Source organism: Diabrotica virgifera, chromosome 7, assembly GCF_917563875.1.
Source record: "Diabrotica virgifera virgifera chromosome 7, PGI_DIABVI_V3a".
In the NCBI taxonomy this organism is placed as follows: domain Eukaryota; kingdom Metazoa; phylum Arthropoda; class Insecta; order Coleoptera; family Chrysomelidae; genus Diabrotica; species Diabrotica virgifera.
Genome location: NC_065449.1, coordinates 61,241,185 through 61,256,415, shown reverse-complemented (window position 1 = coordinate 61,256,415; position 15,231 = coordinate 61,241,185).

Genomic DNA, 15,231 nt, shown 5'->3' with positions numbered 1-15,231 from the left:
ATCGAGCTGTTTCGGGATTTTTCCTTAAAGTCGCCAGTTTACGAAATAACGAATTTATTCCTTTCATTTGCACCATACTGTCGGTGGAAAATAGTGTCGCGCACGCTTGATCAGCAATTAAAAAACCAAGGAGTTTTGAATACTGTGGTGCAAAAAACTCTTCGGGATTTCATCAATCGGTGTTTAAATAATATCTACCTACCTTGGCAACATTCAAATTTTCAGTTTTTCACATAGTTTTTGGGGGTTAAAAATGGCCGATTTCGCAATTTTTCAATTTGTAATCGCTTATATGTCAAAAACTATCAACTTTAGAGAAAAGTCGGCAAAGACCTTTTCTGTTTGAAATGATCCAAAAAACCTAAAAAAACTTTGTTCCATGCAAAAAAAATAATTTTAGGAAAAAAACAAAAAAAAAAGTTTAAAAAATTTTTGACCACCTTTTGGTCCTGGCAACATGCAAATTTGTTAAAAGGAGTCCTTTTTGAGTAAGATTTTGCAAAAAATCCGAATTAGAATATTTTGCCTAGCGGATGCGCAGTGGCTTTCTGTACTAAAACAGTTAATAATATAATGTGTGTAGCAATGCATTTTTTCCATTTTAATACCACCAAATTTTCTTATAGTATTTTTCAATTTTGACCACTTTGAGGATTTTTGCTTACGTACTTCTACTTTGATATTTTTAAAAATTGATATAGAGTAAATAAATACAAGAGATAACTCGACTTGCATGGATAATTCGGTATTTAGTATTAAGATTATTAATTTGTGATGTTGGATGTTCTCTGATGACACGCAAATAGTAACAGATAACCCAGCAAATTTCTCTAATTCACAGTATTTGCTGGAAAACATAAACACTCATACCAACAAGTATGGTCTAAAACTGAACATCAAAAAAACTAAATTTATGATTGTAACAAAGAAGCTATACATCAATGTGAATTTAACCATAGATATAAGCAAGTTGAAAGAGTTACGTCTTACAAATATTTAGGGGTTTGGTTCACTGATACTAATGACCAGACAAGAGAAATTAAGAGGCAAATAGAAATAGCGAGACAATCATTTATCAAAATTAAAAAGTTTCTATGTTGCCGAGACATAAATCTGAAATTGAGAACGAGAATGTTAAGGTGCTATATTTTCTCTGTTCTGACGTAGGTACAGCATGGAAGCTTGAACATTAAAAAAGATAAACATTAAAATCCTTGAGGCATTCGAGGTGTGGTGCTACAGGACAATGTGAAAAATACCATGGACAGAGAGAGTAACAAATCAAGATGTTTTACTGAAGATGGGCAAGAAATTCGAAGTCATAAAAACCATATAAACGAGAAAACTGGAATATTTGGGACAAATAATTAGAGGGGAAAAGTACTCCCTGCTAAGACTCACAATTCAAGGAACAATCTCGGGAAAGAGAAATGTGCGACGTAGGAGGATTTCCTGGTTGCGAAATTTACGGGAGTGCTACGGGTGCAGTTCAACACAATAGTTCAGAGCTATAGCCAACAAAGTTAAGATTGCTGTGATGTTAGCCAACCTCCGATAGGAGACGGTACTGCAAGAAGACTTTTGGCTGACTCTGTATAGAAATCTAAAGCTAAAGCATTCCCAGTATTACTGTTATATTTTTAGTGTACGGTTTCTGATTTAATTACACCTAATAATGTTATTTAGTCCCACGCCGAAGTTTCAAGTTTCCTTTTCCTTACGTTTACTACATCACAGACAAAGGAATATTTCTGAAAGCTTAATAAAACCCGAATATTTTGCTGCGTTCAGAAGTCGAAATCACGTTTGAAGAATAGAAAATAATTGGACTGAATAAAACCACAATTGGCACAAAAACGAACTCGAACTTTTCTTAAGAGAAGTATCTTTTATCTTTTGAAAACACACATATTTCGCCAGCTCTGACGCCAAATCGAAAGATAGGGTTTATTTTATTAGTTTTCGTCTCATCCGTAACAATATTTTATTTTTGGTTTTATATATATTTCTGGAATGATGACTTTTAGATCTAAAAATTAAAAAGACTGATATGTTTTGTACCAGTTTATTCCCATATATAATATGTTTATCGACAGATTGTAGCAATCAGCGTACAGTACCATGGATATCCCATATGCTCAAAGTACGTCTGACCATCAACAATGAAAGACTAAAATCAATTCTCCTACCAAAAATTCGCCAAGAAAAATGCGGATTCGTCCCAGGTAGAGGAACAAGAGGACACATTGTCAATATTCGTAAAATTATAGAAAAATCTCGAGAGATTAATATAAAAACATATGTGTGCTTTGCTGACTACTCCAAGGTTTTGGATAACGTAAAATGGGATAAAATGTGGCATATACTTAGACAAATGGGCACCCCAAGACATCTAAAATATTTATTACAAGAACTGTATGTAAATAATATCGCTAACGTAAGAGTTAATAATGTGGTTCCTAAAAACTGCAAATTGAAATCTGGAGTTCAGCAGGGGTGTTCGTCCGCTATAACTTTTCCCATGCGTCACGATTCATTTTCAAACAAATTAAGTCAAAACATAAAGTGAAACGAACGTCGATGTGTATATACATTTTGTATACAGTATACTATATATTACACGCCATCGGCGTACGTTTCACTTTATGTTTTGACTTAATTTGTTTGAAAATGAATTGTGACGCATGGGAAAAGTTATAGCGGACGAACAAATACAGTGATGAGCGCGTTAATAACCGGCAAAATAACGCAAAAAATGGAAAACATATTAAGTTGTAAGATAAAAAGGAATTAAGCTAGTGGAGGTGGGAGATTGAGCGATAAAAACCTATAAACTTACATTCTATTCTAAAGTGGACAGTGAACTATCAAACCATAACCAATTTCAGTCAGGAGTCCCACAAGGTAGTATACTGGGTTCACTTCTTTATGTACTGTACACATCCGATTTACCAACCTCTCCACAAACCACCATTGGAACTTTCGCTGATGACACAGCAATATTTGCAACTGAAGAGGATCCAACAGATGCAGTATTAAAACTTCAAGACACCTAGACCAAATTGGACACTGGTTAAAAAAATTGAAGATAAAAGCTAATGAAACTATCAACACATAAAACTTTCACACTAAGGAAAGACCAATTCCCAAATATTAGCCTCAATCAAGTCAACATACCCCAACAGAATATCGTCAAATAACTGGGACTTCATCTTGATTTAAATTGAACTGGAAACAACACATTTTAAAGAAGAAGAAACAAATTGAGTTGAAAGTGAAAGAAATTAATTGCTTGTAGGTCGAAAATCTCGACTCTCAATTGAGAGCAAACTGCTCATTTATAACACAGTCATCAAACCTACTATATGGACGTACGGAATCGAACTATGGAGTTGTGCCAGCAAATCAAATACAAAAATAATCCAAAGAACTCAATCAAAAATTCTACGCACCATCGGAAATGCCCCTTGGTACATTTGCAACCAAACACTTTATAGAGACCTAAACATCCCTTTAATCAGCACAGTAATTCAAGAAAGAGATTCAGTTGCTATTACCACTACTGTAGCCACTAAACTACAGAAGATTGCGAAGATTATGGCCCATAGATCTTCGCTAAAACTGAGGTGAAACCGCTGGGTGATGTACCTCATAACGCCTTATCAGTGTCAGGGCAGTCAATGAGGGTATTTGGCTCCGAATTCCATCCTACTACATCGATTTACTTGATATTTTCACAGTAAGTAGGGAATAGCTCAAGAAACAAAATGTTTTGGTTAAAATAGCCACGGAAGAGGCTAAAAAACCTAATTTTAAACAAAAATTTTCTAAAATTATTTTTTGAAAATATTTTTGAGTTATTCGTGGTTGAAAATTGTCCATTTTCATTGAAAAATGACACCTATCCGGACGGATTTTTGCGAATATCTTAAAAACTATGCATCTAAAAAAAACTATATAAAGTATTTCTGTAGGTTATAAAAAAACAAAGAGATTCGTTCCCTCATAAATCTTCTAGTTAAAATACAAAGACGGATATGGTAGGTAAGAACAGTTTGTTTTTTTGCTGCATGCTCAAGTCGGTGTATTCAACTAGAAATGACAGAAAAACTGTCGATTTTAGGTGTATAATTTTTTTTTTTTTTTTTATTAACCCCACATTTATTACAATCTATCTATACAATCTAAACCTAAATGTTTAGGTAGATAACAGACAATAAGTAATAGGACTGACAATAATTAGGAATGACATGTAGGGAGGCATCCAGTGATGCACCCCTTTTTTAAAACTTAGCCTACGACACTGACTATTTCTGACATAAACTTATACACATTAATTTAGTACCTATTGTTCACGCGCACTTTTTGATGTCATCTTTGACGTATGGTAGTCCGGCGTCCCGATGAATGGCTTCATTGGTTATGAACCATGGAACTCCTAGTATTGATCTCAATATTTTGGACTGAAATCTTTGTATGATTTCAATGTTGGAATGTGCGGCGGTTCCCCATAATTCTATCCCATAAGTCCACACTGGTTTTAGGATGGATTTGTAGATTAATATTTTATTTTCAGTTGATAGTTTTGATTTTTTGCCCAACAGCCAATATATGGTTCTTAACTTATGACCCAGTTGTTTTCGCTTAGTAAATATATGCTTCCTCCAGTTTAATCTTCTGTCCAAGTACATACCTAGATATTTGACTTCATCCCCTTGTGGGATTCCTTTACCGTTTAAGTATACAGCCGGACATGTTTCCCTACGCGTGGTAAATGTTAGGTGTAGCGATTTGTTTTCATTAATTTTGACTCTCCATTTTGTCATCCATTGTTGAATTTTATTTAGATTATTTTGTAAGATTTCTGAGGCTATTTTGGGATTTTTGTTCGATGATAGTATTGCCGTATCATCCGCAAATGTGGCTGTAGTGATATGTGTATCTGTCGGTAAGTCAGCAGTGAATATAAGGTATAATATAGGTCCTAGTACACTTCCTTGGGGCACCCCAGCGAGAATTTGTTGTATGTTTGTGTATTCATTCTCATACTTTACCTGGAAGTTTCTGTTGGTGATATATGACTTTAACAGTGTATAGTAATTTGTAGGTAAATTCTGTTTTAGTTTACATAATAGGCCTTTATGCCAGACTTTATCAAATGCCTGACTTACGTCCAGAAATACCGCCGAGCAGTACCTATTATTTTCAAAGTCCTCGTTGATTCTCTCTACAATTCTATGTACCTGTTGTATTGTTGAATGTTGTTTTATAAACCCAAATTGGTGTGGTGGTATTAGTTTTTTGTTTTCTAGTATAGGCATTAGCTTAGTAAGTGTCAGCTTTTCAAAAACTTTGGATACCACGGAAAGAAGACTAATAGGACGGTAGGACTGTACATTTTCTGATTCTTTTCCTGGCTTTAGTATCATTGTTATTTGTGCTAGTTTCCACTGTGATGGGAAATGACCTAGTCTCATTATAGAGTTAAATAACTGTGTCAGAAATTGGAAGCCTTTCTCTGGGAGTTGCTGAAGAGTTTTTCCTGTAATCAGGTCGTATCCTGGAGCCTTTTTTGGATCGATGTTGTGTTGTATAATATTTTTTACCTCATTTTTTGTGAATCTTTTTTCAGGAAGTTCTAGTTGATAAGGTTTTGTGAGTATCGAAATAATTTCTTCTTCAGTTTGTAGTGAGTAATTTCCCTCATTTGGTGTAAAGACTTTTTTAAGGTGTGTCGCAAATGTTTCGGCCTTTTCTAGAGGACTTCTCGCCCATTGTCCTGTTTGTGTTCTTAGTGGTGGGACTGTATAGTTCTGCCTTCGTAGAGTCCTTGTAGCCTTCCATAACGAGTAGTCAGTAGCTTGAGTTGCATCTAGTTTTTGTAGGTATTCCTGAAAGCTTGCATTTTTTTCTGCTACTATCAATTTTTTTAGGTCTTTTTGTGCTTTATTGAGGTTTGTTTTACTTTGAGGTGATCTTGATAATTGCCATTGTTTTCTGAGTCTTCTTTTCTCAATTATTTTTTCATGTATTGTATTGGAACAGTGTTTGTTCATATGTCGATTTGTAGGTAATGGTGTTGAGTTCCATGCTGCTTCCTGTAAAACTGTGTTAAAATGTTCTACTGCTTGTTCGATTTGTTTATCGGTCTTTAGTGGGATGTCTAAATTGATTTGATTATTTACTTGATATCTAAAATAACTCCAATTTGTTTTGTTGTTGTGTAATATACAGCTCCTTTCTATTTTTGTTATGTTTTTGCTTACAGTTATGATAACAGGTGAATGGTCAGAGGATAAATCGTAACAAGACTTTGGTTTAAAGTATTTTTCATTTATTCCTCTCACTATAGCAAAATCGAGGAGATCTGGAATTTTCGCAGGGTCTGTAGGCCAGTATGTTGGCCCCCTTGTGGTTACTATGTTCAGATTATCTATTAGTATTTCTTTTTGTAGTTCACGGCCTTTGGTATTAATAAGTCTAGATCCCCACATTAGATGTTTTGAATTGTAGTCTCCGCCACAAATAAACCTAGGTCCAAGTGTATCAAAAAAGGTTTTAAATTCTGGTTGTTTAATTGAATGTTTTGGTGGACAATATATAGCTGAAAAAGTTATAGGTCCTGTCCAGTCTTCTACAACTACATTTGTGGCCTGAATATGTGCTTTTTGATAGTGAGTTGTCTGGTAATGTTTGATGTTGTTTCTTATAATGATTGCTGTCCCACCATGTGCAGTTCCATCTGGATGTGTTGTGTGATATATTTTATAGTTGTGAAATTTTATGAAACTTTTTTTCGTGAAGTGTGTTTCTGAAATCAGTATTATGTCTAATTGGTGATTAACTATAAATGCATACAACTCATGTTTGTGTTGTGTCAAGCCATTAGCATTCCATATGGCAAATTTTAGTGTATTAGCCATTAGTTCATTTTTGAGACAAGTGTTGTTAATAAGTTTAGCATGGTGCTCATTTGTTCCATAAGCCCTTTCATCATATTCTTTAACTCCTGCATGTCATTTGCCTGAGTGACCATTGTAATATCTTGTTGGTTGGTATTTACCATTTGAGCATATGTAGGTCTTTGTGTTGTACTTATATTTGTTGTAGCCACTGGTAGCTGTTGGTTTTGTAGTTGATTCGGTGACTCTTTCTTTCTTAAGGTTGGAAATCTTGCTTCTTGCAGTTGTTTATGTACAGTGCATCCTCTGTAATTCGCTGGGTGGTTATTACCGCAAAGTACACACTTTACTAGATCAGATCTAATTTTGTTAGGGCAATCAGCTGTTTTGTGATTTAGAGCACATTTTACACACCTGTATTGATGATAGCAGAAATTTTTTGTGTGACCATATCTTTGACATCTGGTACATTGTACTAATTCTCTTTTTAGCCTTGGGGCTTCGACATCAATTTTTGCGTTGAGTAAATATTCCATCTTATAAATTTCTTTATTATTATCTTGCATTTTTAAGTCCACAAAAAATAGTGGTAGGGGTTTTTTTGTAATTCTTTGTAGTATATTCGTTATTTGTAGAACTATATGTCCTTGGGTCTCTATTTCTTTTTTGATTTCTTGTATATTCACTGTAGGATGAAGATGGCGAATCACTACTCTAAAGGGTTTATCTTGCTTCTTACGATATGTATGATATTCGGTTTTTTTCTCATCAAGTGCTTTTATTATACTGTCGTATATTTCAATTGTTTGGGCCTGTACCTTGACTTGTTCTTCATTCAACACTCTGATTAAATGTTTATCTTTGGCTATAGTGTTTAGTAGTTCGTTTAATGGTTGGATGTTTTTAACACCGGCAATAAATATTGGTGGGGGCTTCTCTTCCTGTTTTTTTTCCTCTTCAGTATCTGCTTCTTGTGTCTCTTCATTAATTAATACATTAAATTTATTTGCTGTTGGTGTGTTGAGCCAGTAGTTATCTATTTTGGTTTGTTTAAGTTTGGAATGTTGTTCCGGACTGGTTCTCCCACGTTTTTTATTTGGAACTATTTGCCATTCTTCATCATTTGCTTTGGATGTGGATGGGGGTTGATATTGTGGTAATGTACTTTGGACTGAATATTGAGGTTGATATAACTGCATTGGCTGGTTTGGCTGGCTTGGAGCGAAATTTTGCTGAATTTGTGATGCAGGATGCGGTCCCATTTGCATTTGTTGTGGAAAATATCCTAGTTGTTGAACTGTTAAGTTTTGGTCGCTGAGGTTCATTTGGCTAGATGTTGGACATTGAGAGTATGGAAATGGATACTGATTATATCCGTTCGACATTTTGATTTAAATATTAATATTAGTATAAGGTGTTACCTTGATTGGTGGATTCCAAAAATAAAATTCACAACACATTTTTGACACAATCGCCAGCACTAATATTAATATACTTTATTTTTATTATTTAATTTGTTTTGAAATAATTAATTTGGTTGATTTAAATATATAAAATCTGTTTTGTATCACTACACCAGATTTATTTTTAATATTTCAAGTCCATTAAGGTATAATTAGCTTTATAATTATAATTTTTAGCAATGCAAATAATCAAAACCGACATAATTTGACTTGAACTTTCAAAGGCGCTAAGCAGAATTGCTATTTTATTTTTTAATCAAAAGTTATTCGGGTTTAAAAATTGCAGTTTTTCGATTTTTTGAAAGTTCAACCGCGTTTATCTCGAAAACTGTGCATCCTACTAAAAAACTTGTAGAAATATTTTTTGCTTAAAATGACCCAAAAAATACAAAATATTGTTTTGTTTTGCCAAAAATCGCTGTTATTTGATTCCTCAAGTTCTTGGTCTATAACAATCTTATCGACATCCGGATCAACTGTTACCCAAAAAATTCGTGTTCTACGGGTCAAAATACATAAAAAAAATTTGGGTAAGTCCATCTGAATTAACGAGGCCGTTGTACCCCCCCTGGCGACAGGACTACTGTATCTCTTATCATTTTCAAGTTACATGGACAGAAATTAAGATTTTTAAGAAAATTTAAAAATACTCTCTTTAATTGGATCTTTTTTTTTTCAAAAACCATTCATTTTAAGCCCGTACAACTTTTTGAACATAGAAATAACACTATAATAAAAGGTCTTGTGGAAGGAAAACGATGCATTTACATTTTGGTGGATGGAGGGGTTAAAATTACTTCTCATTTTTTCTTAAAATACATTAGTTATCAATTTTGTTTGCAGCATATCTCGCTTAGTTTTAATGTAATGGACCTGTAATATAGCTCATTTTAAAGGTATTTTCAAGCACTACAAAAGATATTGGAAGCATTATACACCTAAAATCGATCGTTTCTCTGTTATTTCAAGTGGAATACACCAATTGGAGAATGTACCAAAAAACAAACTATTTTCACCTACCATATCTCTTTTTGTATTATAACTAGAAGATTTTTGAAGGAAATAGTCGGAGAGATAGAAGCGGATTTTGTGCATGATAAGTAATATGGAAAAACTATACGGGGATATGTTGAATTAGTTGTGTACATGACTTTCACCAACGACCGGAACCCAGAGTTGCGGCCGAGGGTAGTTATAAGGGGTCAAAGTCACGGATTTTATTATTTTTTTTATGACGCTCATGATCGAGATAGTGCACCAAAATTTGGGAATAAGTAGGTCATGACATAACTAAGTAAAATCTCCAGGGGCGGAACGCTGCGTGGCCGACAAAGGGGTGGGGGTAGGGGTGAATATAAAAAATATAAAGGGTTTTTTGCGACGTTCTTGATTGAGATAGTGGACCAAAATTTGGGAATAAGTAGATCATGACATTACTAAGTAAAATCCCCAGAGCCGGAAACCAGAGTTGGGGATGAGGGTAGTTATAAGGGGTCAAAGTCGACGTTTTTATTATTTTTTTTGTGACGCTCATGATCGAGAGAGTGCTCCAAAATTTGGGAATAAGTAGGTCATGACATAACTAAGTAAAATCTCCATGGGTGGCACGCTGCGTGGCCGACAAAGGGGTGGGCAGGGGTGAATACAAAAAATATAAGGGGTTTTTTTGCGACGTTCGTGATTGAGAGACTGCACCAAAATTTGGGAATAAGTAGACCATGACATAACTAAGTAAAATCCTCAGAGCCGGAAACCAGAGTTGCGCATGAGTGTAGTTATAAGGGGTCAGATTCGCCGATATAATTATTTTTTTTTTGTGACGCTCATGATCGAGATAGTGCACCAAAATTTGGGAATAAGTAGGTCATGAGGTAACTAAGTACAATCTCCAGGGGTGGAACGCTGCGTGGCCGATAAAGGGTTGGGGGTAGGTGTGAATATAAAAAATATAAGGGGTTTTCTGCGACGTGCTAGATTGAGATAGTGCATCAAAATTTGGGAATAAGTAGACCATGACTTAGCTAAGTAAAATCCCCAGAGCCGGAAACCAGAGTTGGGGATGAGGGTAGTTTTAAGGGTTCAAAATCGCAGTGTGTATTATTTTTTTTGTGACCCGGTACAACATTTGTCCCCCACGCGGCGTTCCGCCCCTGGAGATTTTACTTAGTAATGTCATGATCTATTATTCCCAAATTTTGGTGCACTATCTCGATTATGGACGGCAAAAAACCCCATATATTTTTATACTCACCCCTGCCTACCACCCCTTTGTACCCCAAGCAGCGTTCCGCCCCTGAAGATTTTACTTAGTTACGTCATAACCTACTTACTCCCAAATTTTGGTGCACCATCTCCATCATGAGCGCCACAAAAAAAAATAATAAAAACCGCGAATTTACCCCTTATAACTACCCTCGTCCGCCACACTGGTTTCCGCCTCTGGGGATGTTACTTAGCTATGTCATGGTCTACTTATTCCCAAATTTTGGTGCACTATCTCAATCACGAACGTCGCAAAAAACCCCTTACATTTTTTTATATTCACCCCTGCCCCACCCCTTTCTCGGCCACGCAGCGTTCCACTCCTGGATATTTTACTTAGTTACGTCATGACCTACTTATTCCCAAATTTTGGCGCGCTATCTCGATCATGATCGTCACAAAAAAAAATAAAAAAAACGGAACTTTGATCCCTTATAACTACCTTCCTTCCCGACTCTGGTTTCCGGCTCTGAGGATTTTAATTATTTATGTCATGGTCTACTTATAACCAAATTTTGGTGCACTATCTCAATCACGAACGTCGCAAAAACCCCTTATATTTTTTATATTCACCTCTACGCCCACCCCTTTGTCGGCCACGCAGCGTTGAGCCCCTGGAGATTTTACTTAGGTACGTCATGACCTACTTATTCCCAAATTTTGGTGAACTATCTCGATCATGAGCGTCATAAAAAAAATAATAAAAACTGCGACTTTGACCCCTTATAACTGTCCTCGGCCCCAACTCTGGTTTCCGGCCGTTGGTGAAAGTCATGTCCACAACTAATTCAACATATCCCCGTATAGTTTTTCCATATTACTTATCACGCACAAAATCCGCTCCCAGCTCTTAGACTAAAAGTGTCTGTTTATTTTTTTATAACGTACAAAAATGTTTAATATAGTTTTTTCTACGGCCGTGCTAAAAGAGCCACTTTTATGCACGCATTTCGTTTCCGAAAGTTGCACTTTCCCGCACGGCGTGCGTGAAAGTAAATTATTCCGGACGGCGTGCGGGAAAGTAAAATACTTTGTAATATGGCATTATAATATATTCCCATACATGCAATAAAATAATATTTAGATATTATTTACTAATTTATTTCAAATTTATATTTATATATAAATTATTTTGACATAATATTATAATTTGAAATAAAATTATTTTGACATAATATTTAAAAGTCAGATCAGTAGACAATTACATGGTTTTGAATCGTCGTCGTGGAAACCAATATCGTCGTCGTGGTAACCCATTATATTGAAAGTTTGGTTTTGACAACCTTGTCAAAGAATTAATTTGTGTATTTTCACTTCTAAGTAAAAATTGATATAACTCTATTTTTTGTGGCTTTTTCCAAACGTACTGTCCTAGAAAAAATAGTGTTCCTAACTCATGCGGAAAGTGTCTTCCCCGCACTCGACTGCTTGCCCGAACACCACTATAGCGTCGTTCGGGTCAACGGCAGTCTCGTGCAGGAAAATATCACTTTCCGCACTAGTTAGGAAAATAACTATTTAGTAACTAGTTTTTAAGGTATTCGCAAAACATCGTTCGAACAGGTATTATGTTTCAATGAAAATGGCCAATTTTCAACCACGAATATCTCAAAAAGTATTGAGTTTTCAAAAAAAAATTATAGAACAGTTTTTGCTTAGAATTACGTTCTCTAGCGAGTTCCGTGGTAATTTTAACCAAAAAATTTTCCATCCCTAAGAAGGGGTGGGAACCACCCCAAGATAAAAGCACACAACGGCATAGGGTAGACTTTGAATTAAGAGATAAGTAGAGGCTAGGCCCAAAATTTCATTAAAATCCATGCAGTAGGATAGAATTCGGAGGTAATATCCTATTCTTGCTCCCATTAACTGGCGTATAAGTTATTATACTTGTTATCAAATAAACTCATATACGCTCTGAGCTTCGCTGGTGGCGCTCCTAGCGGATTACTAATTCAACTTTCACCGGTAATTTTTAAATTTAGTATTTAATTGTTATCGCTTAACATTTACAACGCAAAAAATTAACTAAATTTTAATTGATTTTTTTAAGATTTTGCTAATCATTTTGACGTTCTATTGATAAAATATGAATTTCTTACTTCGAATGCTTTCACAATTATCGTGTAGACGGCGCTAAGATTTTTAGATTAAATTATAATTACGTATTACAGAACATTAAAAAAAAATTAAAATCCGGTATTTAAAACGTAAGTATATTTAAGGTAAAAATATATACCACAACCTTGATCAACCAATATTTTTTATAATTAATGTTTTTAATTTTAATTTTAAATTAATCACTTTGACATTTATGTCAAATTTCCGGTAAACGTTTACAGACTTGCCACTACTGTCGCTCGCGAATTTGTAAATATCCCCTCTACGTACGAGCTCACAGCGTATAATGTGTAATTCTGATTGTTAGTAAATGATTATAAAAAAACTAAAACTGTCGCTGTCACAGTGGCAGTTGCCAAACTCGTCCGATACGTCTAAATGTGGGAAACAGTAATAAGTAAAATAATATAAGAAGAATGTAAATTTATAAGTTTTTATCGCTAAATATTCCATCTTCACTAGTTTCATTTCTTTTTATCTCACAACTTAATGTGTTTTCCATCTTCTGTGTTATTTTGCCGGTTATTAGCGAGCTCATCACTGTATACAGTGAACACATTTTGCGTCAAATTTTTAAGTAATGGCAAGGTGGGTCAACTTTAGGAGGAAGAAAAATCAAAAACCTACATTTAGCTAATAACACTGATATATTGGCGTCTTCACCAGAAGAACTGGAACAAATTATGAATGCTAGGCACGGTGAGTACGGAATATGGTTTGAAAATAAATATACAGAAAACCAAAGTAATGATCATCGACAGAATCATAAACAACCAAGCAGAGATAAGAAATATTGCAAGTTACGAAGTGGACAGACAATTTAATTACTCAGGCTCCTTCATCAATAACAGTGGAGGATCCGAAGACGAGATCAGTCAGCGCATCATAATAACCAGATCGGCAACTATCAAATTCACAAAAATATGGAAGAATGCCGAAATTACAAAAAACTCATAATTACGACTTGTTCGAGCATTAATATTTTCTATCGCCATCTACGCTTCAGAAACATGGACCATCAAGAAAGCTGATTCAAAGCGTGTCTTTTTCTTCTTTGAGTGCCTATCCTATCGGAGATTGGATATCATTAGGGCGATTCTAATTTTATTTACTGCTGTTTTGAACAATTCGTTAGTGGTACAGCCAAACCACTCTCTCAAATTTCTCATCCAGGACATTCTTCTACGGCCTGGATTTGTTCGTCCTTGGATTTTTCCTTGCATTTTATTTTGTAGAAATGTGTACTTTTGTCCCGCGTGTAAAGCGTGTAATGGCATTTAAAATGTGGTTATACCGTAGAATGTTGCGCATACCATGCACCGCACATCGCACTGTGGTTCCAAATGCCGAAAAGGTGCTCATGAACCTTTAAAACCATACATTATTCATACACTTCGGAATTACTTTCGTACTTAAGAATTCTTGGCATCGCTGATTACGAATCTGACATTTTTTTTTTTTGAAAAACAAAATGACGTATCCAACATGGCGGAAACAAACTGAAAATATCAATCAAAACGCAAATTTTTTTGTCAATTTTGGTAGTTTAAGGTCACTGCTTAGAAATCTAACATTTAAAAAAAAATGGGGGATCCAATTTGACCGAAATAAATTCAAAACTTTTATCAAAAATTAATAACCATTTTCAATTTCGTTGCAACACGAAACTACAGCCGCATCATTATTCCAGTTCAATCAGAGAGTGCAGCAAGCACCTCTACCGGTTTCGAAACTTATTAGTCTCTCATCAGGAGGCACATATGCTGCTCTCTCTGACCCAACTAGGACAAACCCCGGCGTGCAGGCACGGATTGCAACGAACGAAATGGCAGGGATGCCCTAGCGGCAACTGCTACCAAAAAACTAAGTTTTCAATCTCTTAGCACATAAAACAACACCAAAAAATGCTGTTCCACATCCTAGCAGACTGAAAATAATGGGAAACTTCTCTGGTAATACCTCCGAAGCTTCTACAATTTGCAAGCTATAACGGATGCTAAGACTAAGGAAGATGAGGGAATTTTACAATTTATAATTCACGTCCCATCTGCTCAGCGCGGTAATGTTCGAACGAGAATGGTTGCCTTCGTACTCCAATCAGAGTAAACATGTAAATCAAAAATGAATAACCATTTTCAATTTCGTTGCAACACGAAACTACAGCCGCATCATTATTCCAGTTCAATCAGAGAGTGCAGCAAGCACCTCTATCGGTTTCGAAACTTATTAGTCTCTCATCATGAGGCACATATTATGCTGCACTTTCTGGTCCAGCTAGGACAAACCCCGGCGTGCAGTCACGGATTGCAACGAACGAAATGGCAGGGATATAACTTTGTAAATACCCTTATAACATAACAAACCTTTATATTTTTGTGATGGAGAAGTTAACAGGATTTCGAATTTAAAATAAAATATTGGGTGTTCCATTTCTTCTTAGCCTTCTATCGTCCACGTTTGGACATAGGCCTCTCCCAACTCCT